Raw genomic sequence first — 10,516 nt, forward strand, 5'->3', positions numbered from 1 at the left:
ACTACAACCTTTGAGATGAATCGGTCTGGTGCCACTGGCTGTAAGATGATCTTGGCAACATTAAAGGTTATAAAGAGTCCTAGCAGAGTCAGTACATACTTACTGGAGCCTACCATAACCTCTCTCCTGCTCCAGCTCAAAATCACTAATCCATTATCCCTATCACTACCCAGAGTAATTGTTCTAAAGCATATGTTACATCACAATTACCTGCAATATTTCTTCATTCTTTGACTCCCTGACATACCATAAAAGGCAATTCCCAAGTCTAGCCACTAGATAGCCCAAGAAAGTAGCATTGCTTGAGTCAGATAAAGTCCATTGTCATGCACACCATGAACTTAGTATGTCCTCACAAATATCCACAGCCTTGCAAAGCTTGCATGACTCAGCTTCTCTATTTTCAAAGCTCAGCTGATATCTGCCCCTTCTGAGCAAGCTGGCTAGGTCTGATGCCATTATGCATTGTGGGCCTCCTGCTCAGCTTCTTTTAATGATGCCTTCCATCCTCACTATGGTGTGAGCTTTTCAAGGACACAAGCCTTGTCCTCTGCATCTGTCCCCTCCATCTAGCACTGACTCTTATCTGGCCACTACCATACTCAGTAATCCTTAATGGATTTGGACAGGGGGATAAATTAATGATACTGTGTTGCCTTTCTTAAAACTGAAGTGCTATAGCACACACACATATAAATGAGAAGAGGTCTGGGGGTATGGCATAAGAATATGGGGTCAAAGACGGGAGAGCAAAGAAATCGTGCTATTAAAGAAGAAAAGATCAACATCACAATCATGTTGGGTAACTGTCTTCTGTCTGAGGAGCATCTTATGCACTTAAAAATATGATCCTGAAATACACCCAGGAAAGGACAGCATTAATAATTAACTCAACTTTGCTTCTCTTATCACAGCAGGTCTTGGGCCCTAGTACCTGTTTGTTGAAAGAATTAATGAATAAATTAGTGAATAAGCAAAAAAAATTAAAAAATATCCCCCATACCTGGAGGGAAACTTTTCAAAACCAGACTTAAATAGTCCCTTGGTTGTATGGAGAAAGACAAATGCTACCAGGCTCAGAGGCTGTACCAATCTAATCTTTCCCCAGAGTGCTAGAAATGGAACAGGCTAAAAGGCATTGTTTACAGACGCATGCATTGTATATTCAGAGGCAGCTGACGATTTCACTACCTGCCCCATTAGTCCTGGGGCTAGCATTCTAATAAGGTGGCATCAAGTAGGTCACAGCCTCCATTCATAAAAGAACCTCATTATCTTCCACAAGGACAAACAGGGCCAGTCATTCATCCATAGTCCATGCACAGGGAAATAGGGTTATAGTGCCACCTTGATCCCCACATCTGCTCTGAGGAGCCCACACCTGGGGACAGGCAGCTGCGCTACAATGTTCCGTGTGAATATTAGTAGTTGGCATCAGGAAAACTATAGCAACATTGGAAGGCACTGGGAATAAATTAGCAGGCTGGATGCTCGTCAAATCTAGGAACCTGGGAAGTAGATCTGCCTTGGAATCCCAGCAGAACTAAAGGCTAAGTAGGAGAGGTTGGCTAGTGTTTGAATCTTAAACTTCAATGTCCTTATTTGCACTACTTTTTGTTCCTGCAACATTTGAGAATTAAGTACAATGACATATGCAAAGCATGTTATGCACCTCAGCTACTGTCCCACTAGGGAGACCCAGATACAAAAAGGAGTGACCTGAGTCTGAAACAACCACCCAAGCATACCATGGCCCTGGGAGAAGTGTGCTCCCACTGTGTTGTCAGGAAGATTCCAGAGCATCTCATTTATGGTATTTGTGCATAGTAGATTGATAGTAGCCATGACCAGTGCAGACCAATGTAAAGAAGTTGTCTTTGAGGTCCAATGAGCCTCTCAGAAGAAACAGAAATGGTCCTCTATGTTGCGTGAGGAAGTACTTCATCCACTGACACTAATGAGCCTTTCTCTACCCTGGTGTGAACTCAGCAAGACAAAGTTGGAGAAGTTTATGTTCCACAAACAAATGGTTATATTGAGGCAGAAGATCCCAAAACACTTCTAGAGTTCAAGTAACAGATGATAACGTCAACGATGATGACAACGACAACAACGCTAATGCTGACGCCGCCATCTACAAATGCTTAGAAAATGATGAGACCACATGAAGACCCAGATGAAATAGAAGGGTAATTCCTGCACACCTAACTTGTACAGTATGCTCCATGAGCCATTTATCAACATCTGTTTTAAGGAATATGAAATAAACAAATGTGATTGAGATGCACCAAGCAGTTCATAAGGGATATTCCAGTTGCTTTACAATAGAATGCACGATTTTACTACACCAGGGGTATTTTTTGAAAGGGGCATTAAAAACACCTTCATATATTTAGCAAAAATGTCTAGACGTCTATGGAAATGATTTCATCTTTCTATTGAAAGTAGGAAGTCATTTCTTGAATGCCCACTACAAAATAATTTCTCAACTTAATTTGTCCACTCAATAATTCATTAAAGTAGGAAAGAGAGGAATTATATAGCAGATTTTGCATGTGAGGAAACAAAAACACATGTGTTATAAATCTCTAATATTGCTAGGTGGTGTGGCAAAACCTGTGGTATATCATATCACTTAATTATGACATGGAGGAAAGGGGACAGACCCCTTACTTGGGAAAGGCATGGGGTGGGTGCACTTCATTCTTGCTATGCAAGTCATTTGTGCATCACAACCATGTTGGAGGTGGACAGAATGAACCCCACTTCACAAAGATGAAAAATGGGGTTCCAAGAGGTAAGTCAACTGCCAAAGGAAACATATAGGGTAGGTGGCAGATGACAGTTTGAGTAATAAAATATTCTTCAGAGGACCTCTGCTCTCTAACACTGAAAGAGGCACAGCCCAGTGTGGATCACTTTAAGTAGAGTGTGTGCACCTGAATGAATTACAGAGTGAATAACTGCTGTGCCTTGGCAGAGAATGGGGCCATCATCTCTCTGTCACCACGTTTGATCGTAACTCAAGAGACTAGGGAAGCTGAGCTCCCAGAGGCTAAAGGAGTTAAAGAGAATGGGGGCGGGGATTACTGCATCCAGAATGAACATTGAGTTGGCAGATCAGTGCCCCAGAACAAAATTTAATTTGTTCCTTTCTCTCTTCCCTTGATGTTCAGAAAACTGTACCCTTTCCCTAAAAACTGCCTGAGGGGATAAATACAATTAATTTCTTGATTAAAATTATTAAATCAAGTGCCATGTGCAGTAAAAACAGGGAAGAAAGGAAAATGTGCAGTAAAAATTGGATGAGCAATGTTCTTGTGTTCTACCTGAGGCAATCACAGTGGAGTCAGAAAGCCAATGAAAAGCTGGACAGGGCCTGGGCCAAATGGTTATAGAATGGGATTTGGAAAGAAGCTTCTGTCGAGAGAAAAGAATAAGAGTTCTAGAGTCCGGATATCCAGACAGGTGCAAAGTCTAGATTCACCCAGTACTATGTGTGATGTCAGCAAGCAACTTCTTTGTCTTTCCTTCCTTCCTCTCTTTCTTTTCTTTATAAACTTTTAATTCGACAAATATTTACTTACCATGACCAGTTGCCATGTGTCCCCTTCTTGCAAATGCTGGACTAAGTTAATGAGCAACAGTCTGTGCCAAAATCAATAGAGACACCTCTGAGACAGCAATAGCAGCAAACACAACATTACATCTCTGGTAAACCCAATGAAGAAAGAGGATACCAAGAAGGTGTATCAATGAAGTATCCGGTCCAGGCTATAAGGTAATGAGTTGTTGTTATACACCAAGGCTCAAGAAGCAACAGCAGTTAACCTGAGCATGAGCGGAAGAAGAATCACTACAGGCATAGGGAAGCACTCAAGCAAAGGCCTTGCATCAGAGAGAGCATGATGCTTCCGTGACATTTTAGGTAAATGAAAAGGCCAGTATGCACGACATACAGATGTGCACGGGAGAATGGCACATGACAAAGATAGAAGGCAAATACAACAGGATGCCTTAACATGTGTTAAGAATATAAGCTTTTTATCCTACAATTATGACTCAGATAAAACACTAGCTCAGAATGGGTAGAAGGGTTACAGAGATAATCAAACAGACATACAGGGGTAAATCTGAAAAGAAATCACAGCCTCAGATCTTTAAAACAAGCCTGTAAAAACACATTTCCTGAGGCTGACAATCACTTGGTGTACTGTCAAACTTTTTGTCTAAAACGTGTTGGGATTACCTTTAGAAATAAAAGCAGAGATCTCATGGCGAAGCACCCAGAAGATGCCCTTGTTGGCAGCACTCATCCTGTGCAGCAGTTACCAGTGAAGAACAACTTTGCCAGGTAATAGAACAGCTGAACAGAGCAGCATTGCCTGTCTCTTTCAATGCCAGAAGCCAGGTGACCATGCACACACCACACTGAGCGCACTGTCTGGAGAAAATCCTCGGCACAGTCTGAAGTTCAATTCTGATCCTCTCCTTTAGTGTATATCTTGTGGCTAGCTAGTCTGGGGTGGGTGTGGGGGGATTAAAACCCAAGCCTCCAGTCTCCCATCGATTACTGAAGTAGAACAGCACTGGCCGCAAATAAATACAACAGAATGGTCCAGGAAAGCCAAGGGTGGATAAAATTTACTTGCCAAAAAATGTCATCAGTCAGAAAGTTTCATGTTTCTAGGATGCAGGGTTTCTCCAACTGCATCCACTCTCAGAATCACATAGGAGTTTGGCTAAAATTCAAAGAGCCAAGGCTCACTGTCTGCTTAGCCCAAGCCTGTCCACTTTGCTGGATGATGCAGAGCCAGACTTGGTGTAATCCAAGCTCTAGAGAAGCAGAGACAGGAAGACTGCTAAGGCTTGCAGACCAACCAGTCTAGCTTACTTGATGAGTTCTGGCCAATGAGAAACTAACTTTATTAAAAAGAAGGTGAACGGTGGCAGAGGAATGACAACTGGGGTTATCCTCTGGACTCCACATGCACTTGCACATACATGCATGTGTACCCATACACACAGGAATGCACACACATGTATAAATGTGGGCACACTTGTGCATGCCTGTGTACACACACACACACACAAACACACACACAGAGAGAGAGAGAGAGAGAGAGAGAGAGAGGGAAGGAGGGAGGGAGGGAGGGAGGGAGAGAGAGAGAGAGAGAGAGAGAGAGAGAGAGAGAGAGAGAGAGAATCCTTAATTTAGTTTAGGAGAATTTGCCTTCTAGGAGTAGCTTGGTCTTAGCAGAGGAAATAGAGGCATCTGGGAAGAGCACAGCAATACAAGAACACTAAGACAGAAGCCCAGGCTAGAGAGGCAGGATTTCATGCTCTCTGTATCAAGGCTCTGAGACTTGCTTCATTGTGAAAACAGAAAAAGAAGTCAGTCCTGATTTAACATGAACCCATCCTTCCGGTGGGTGGATGCATAGGATGTGCAGAAGGAAACAGGTATGAGAGAGTGGATGACAAGCTGTCAGGGAGCAGGGTGGAAGGATGAAGTGTGACTGGGTCTTGAACAGAGCACAAGGAAACCATGAGAATGGGAATGAATAAAGGTGATACAGCTAGAGGTCTAGAAGGATCCTCAGTGTCCAGGATGGCAGGATGTCGGTCCCTAAGGTGGAAGGTCAGGAAGGGGAGGGCAAGTTCCTTAAAAGTCTGGGGCACGTTTGGCTCGGTCAGGTATAGTAATTTGGGGTCTATCAAGAACAGATGCTTGTAACACAGTCATCCCGCATGTCTGACACTTGCATTACGCAAATCATCGTTATTTGGCCAACCAAGTTTGCTGTTGTCTTCCCATAAGTAGCCCGACTTCCTGTTTGAGGATTTGTTTTTCAGGGTGACAGAAATTTAATCTACAAAGGTCACTTCATCTTTCCGTCAGCCTTTTTGGGCCCTTATTCCAGAGGTGAACCTATGCTGTTCCCAAACTTTGTAGCAGCATGAGGACATTGGAGAACTGCCTTATTTAATCCCTCCTGACACCATGCTAACCTCAGGCATTTCTACTCTCTGCCGAAGGCTCCACCAAGGTAGGAGTGCCACGCATCCATGCTCACCCTAGGGATGGATGACACAGCTTCTCCTTACTCTTGGCTTCTCTGTAACCTGTGCAGGCTCATGTTCCCCACTTCCTGCAATTTAGAGACATGGAGTGGGTATTCTCATAAACACACAGGAGTATATTTCTTCTCCATCCTCTTCTTCCCAGGACAAGGCTGGGCACTGAGAAGTTTATAAACTGAGAGAAGACTTCCTACTGTGAGCACAAGTAAGAAGTGGGAAGGATCGGAGACAACATCAGAGTTCCCAGATGCTGTGACCCCAGTTCTCTTGGGGAACACCTGCTCTTTTCCAGATGACTGAGCCATAGCTCTCTTGTCTCCCTTTTGTTTGGTGATGGTATTACTTTGAAATGAGCCTGATAGTGAATAGCACCATATAAAACATACTCAAAGAGGTCATAGGCTTCTGCCCATGCACATCTGCCTGGCTTTCTACTTCTCATGGAGGCACATATCAGGTCTGGATGAGCCAGAAAACCAGACTTCCCTGAGGGCTAGAACTGCTTGAGGACAAGAAGAGGAAGGACAGGCTATACTGGTTTCCCAGATCCCAGGATGCCCAAGCCATGCACTGCTTCAATACCTGTGGTGTTAGCTAAGACCCCTTTCCTCATCAGCAGCCCCTGCAGAGCACAGGCACTCCCACCCCTCTGCCCTCCATAATGAACAAGCAATCCTTTGTACCCTCACACTCATCACCCATCGTCTTGGGTTCTTAGTTTCTGCACTCAGCAAGAGGGAAAGGGAAAAGCCAAGAAGCTGCATGAGTCTGAAAACACCTCCAGCCTTTTCAGAGCTCAGTGGTCTAGAAAGAAATTCCCATGAACATTTCACAAAAGCCATATGGAATAATATCATTTTATTTTTACCCAAAATTACATATAATACAAATATGTGATTGTATATATACTAAATGAGATAATACATTATGAAATTGTGCCACTTTGGGTAATAATGTTCTTTCTAAGAGCCATAAAGTGTCTGAAAACAAAAAGAAAACAAACAAACAAAAGCATCAAGTATGAGAAACCTGTTTTCCAGTTGTTGGATAGGGGAGTTCAAGAAATCCCCTAAACAATATATGCTATTGCTGTTGCCTTTGACTACTTCCTAGAATTTGACAAGTCCCAATAGGAGACTTGAAGACACCACCAATTTGGGTACAGTACTTGAAGAAACAGAGGTGGAACTAACCTGGGACACTTTTTCCTGAAAACTACTTCTCATCGTTCCAGAAGGTGCAATGAAAAAGGGCAAGAGAAAAGTCCTAACCAGCTATAATGCATATGAACAATAATAATGACCAATGTGGTAAGATCTTCCTACAGGTGCAGTGGAGGCACTTATAACTTGAAGTACCCAACAATTACATAATTGGCCTTGGGTCCCACTCAACCAGTAGGGATTTCATTCTTGGTACTATAATCTTAGCTATCTACCCATTGAAGCCATGGAACCCACTGCCCTAAACCAGCATAATTCCTAATTATATCCTAAATACTTATCCTTATACCCACAGGTAAAGAGTAGCTCTCAGCTCTCACTAAATAACTTTTGTCTAACAGCAAACAGAGAGCACTTCAGAAAGCCACAACTGGTCAATGCAGAAAACAGCCAACTCTACAGCCTTAATTGATACAGATACAACACAGTCTCTATATCTAAGACTCAGGGAACATCATACAAGAGAGAATGAAAAGATTGTAAGAGCCATAGGACCAAGTGGTCTGCAGTGAGCCTATGTTTTCTATATATAGGAAAGAAGAACCCATTAAAACTCAAAATGCAGTAGCTTAAACAAGACCTGAACAATGATGACACATGTTAGTATGATAATATTAATGGAGGACATCTCACAAGGCCCCACTCTTAGATGATGATCTACAGGCAACTAGCAATGGATGAGAGAGGGTCAATCAGTCCTTTGGGATAAATTCCCTATTGGTTATACCAAGTAGTAAGCTCTAAAGACATTTATATATACAAATAACAGTAGATGGACTCAGCAGATTGTATTTATATATCTACGTTATATTACATGTATGTATACATAAAATAGTAATAATTAAATAAAAAGAAAAATGGGCATGAAAGAAAGAAAACAATCAAAATACTACATGAAAGGAGGAGGGTTTGAAGACAGAGGAAGGGATACAGTGGAAAGGGACGTGAATGTGATCATAAAAACTTGAAGATGACCAAAGTATGTGTGTACATATATATATATATATGTATATATGTATATATCCTATTATTTTGAATAATTAATAATGATAATAAATAAAAACAAAACCCACCTCTCAGAGTAAGAAAAAGGAAAAGAAAGCCTTAGTCACGTTAAATGTTCCAAAGCTGTACAGCTACCTAGGAAGCAGCAAAGCGAGACCTAAAGTCATCCTAGGCTGACTTCAAAGGTCAGGCTCTTTCCAAAGCTTCTACCACCTGATGCTTTCCCTTTGGAGAATTGGCCAGGGACCCCTCAACATTGTGGAGTTGTCAGATTGGTACACAACAGAGACAATGCACATCTGAGTCAGAGGACAGAGATCCAGCTTGAGATGCAGGCTTCCTTCATCAGCTCAGGCCCCAGAGAGGCTGCCATTGTCTTAAACCTTAAGCTAGTGCTTGGACCAAGCCTGGCTCTGCCCCTCCCCAAATGGGTTGAATTCTTCTACTGCTTCTTCACCTGTGCATGCCAGCTCAATCCACATGCTCATTGCATAGGGATAACACACAACTTTTACAAGGACTGAAACTGCTTTGTAACTATTGAGTCATGTGTGCTCAATGAGAATTTACCTTTTAAGGGGCAAAAGGAAGCTGATTCTTGAGAGGTGAAAAATATTACAGTGTAATAATAGCCTGTGGTGCACCAAAGCTAAATCTTGTTCAGCCAACGGCATCTTTGCTACCTCATGTCTTTCATTAGGAAGAGACGAAATCTAAAATTTTCTCCTTAAAAGAACAATAACAAAATGAAGGCTGAAAACCTCCACAAGACTTACCTCTTAGCCCTTTGCCCTCAGCCCTCAGCACCTACCTGTCATGTACCTCAGTTCTGTGCATCATCACCACTTCACACACAGCATGGAGACCCCTGCAGACTCCACCCCTAGTGCCCCACATTCCAAGGCTTCTCCCCACTTTTGACCCTGTGGTCTCCTTGTTTATCTTTCACATTTCGGCTTCAATCCTGCTGCTCTGTGAAACGCTGCCCTACCCTCCTAGGAGAAAGCAATCTCTCTTTCAAAGCCTGCTGATTATGCCTCTATTAAAGCAGTAATTCAATTTATGCCCTGATGGAGTGAGTTGTTTACATGGATGACTATAAAACAGAAAGACATGAAATTGCATTCCCCTCGCCTGCATGGCACCAGCACTTTCGTATTGCAGGGAGGGAGTTGGCCTGCTGTGTTAACTTCTGGGACTCTGGTTGCACTGGCTCTGAGAGAAAGAGGGCAAGGCAACCCAGTTGCCTCTGTGATGCTTGAAAACACTGACTAGAGCCAAGCCTCCAGCACAAAGTCTATGTCAATGTAGGGGGACAGAAAGCCGATCCATAGATGTCTAGGACTATGGGAGTATTTGAGGAAGTAGGAGTTTCATAGCCAATGGATTTGATGGAGCTGTTCTAAAATGAACTTTGAGTTAAACCTATTTAATTGTATACTTCTCCTGGGTGAAATGTCATGTCTAATATAAAACCTTATTTACACTTAAAAAGAATGTTGAGTCCAGAGAGCAGGGGACGGTGAGCAGGCAGAAGGTAGCACTGTGTCAGTAGGAGCTTTGAGGAGGGCCAGTGTAGACCTATCTAAAGCTCTCTACTTCTTGATGCAAACAGTGTGACCTGCTTCCTGCTCCTTCACTGGAATGAACAGCCCTCTCACATCTTGATCCAAAATAACCCTGACCTTCCATACATTGGTATTGATGGGTACTTTGTCACACCAATGACACAACAATGAGAAAAGTCATTAATACAGGCCAGATGGGGTGAGTTTAAAGCTTCAGGAGTTAAACTCTAAATGGGGCACAGGGAAGACAGAACATTCTAATTCATGCACTCCCAGCCTCTCTGGGTATGTCTGGGTCTGGAATTCCATGGCTAAGGTCCTGTCTTCAATTTTATAGTAATAATAACAACAAATGCTAGTACCAAGGCCATAGGCACCAGGCGCTCTGATAGATACAGCCACTTGTCATACATATATTTTCCACAAAAGGAAAATAATACCATTCTTACTAATCACTAGGTTACTAATAACTCAACAGTCTGTAGTCAATGACACAGTCAAGAGCTGAATTAAGACCACGCTAAACTTTGCACCATGCTGCTCCCACAGGGTGAATGGTAGTGGAAAAGCAGTTAGAAGCATGAGTTTTCAAAGGGGGGGGAGAAGAAAGCCTAATATTTTATTCAGTGCACCTTT

General features: G+C 42.6%; 1 long non-coding RNA gene across 1 annotated transcript in view; it reads right to left on the reverse strand.

Annotated features, from left to right (window-relative positions):
• Positions 1–9,328, reverse strand: part of LOC148004832 (uncharacterized) — a 227,407-nt gene extending 218,079 nt beyond the window's left edge. The window contains exon 1 of the long non-coding RNA XR_015625657.1: positions 9,124–9,328. This is a non-coding gene — a long non-coding RNA (uncharacterized LOC148004832). The remainder of the gene's footprint in view (positions 1–9,123) is intronic.
• Between the last annotated feature and the right edge of the window lie 1,188 nt (positions 9,329–10,516).

The sequence above is a fragment of the Rattus norvegicus genome, chromosome 7 (assembly GCF_021556685.1).
Source record: "Rattus norvegicus strain SHRSP/BbbUtx chromosome 7, alternate assembly SHRSP_T2T, whole genome shotgun sequence".
NCBI classification, from domain to species: domain Eukaryota; kingdom Metazoa; phylum Chordata; class Mammalia; order Rodentia; family Muridae; genus Rattus; species Rattus norvegicus.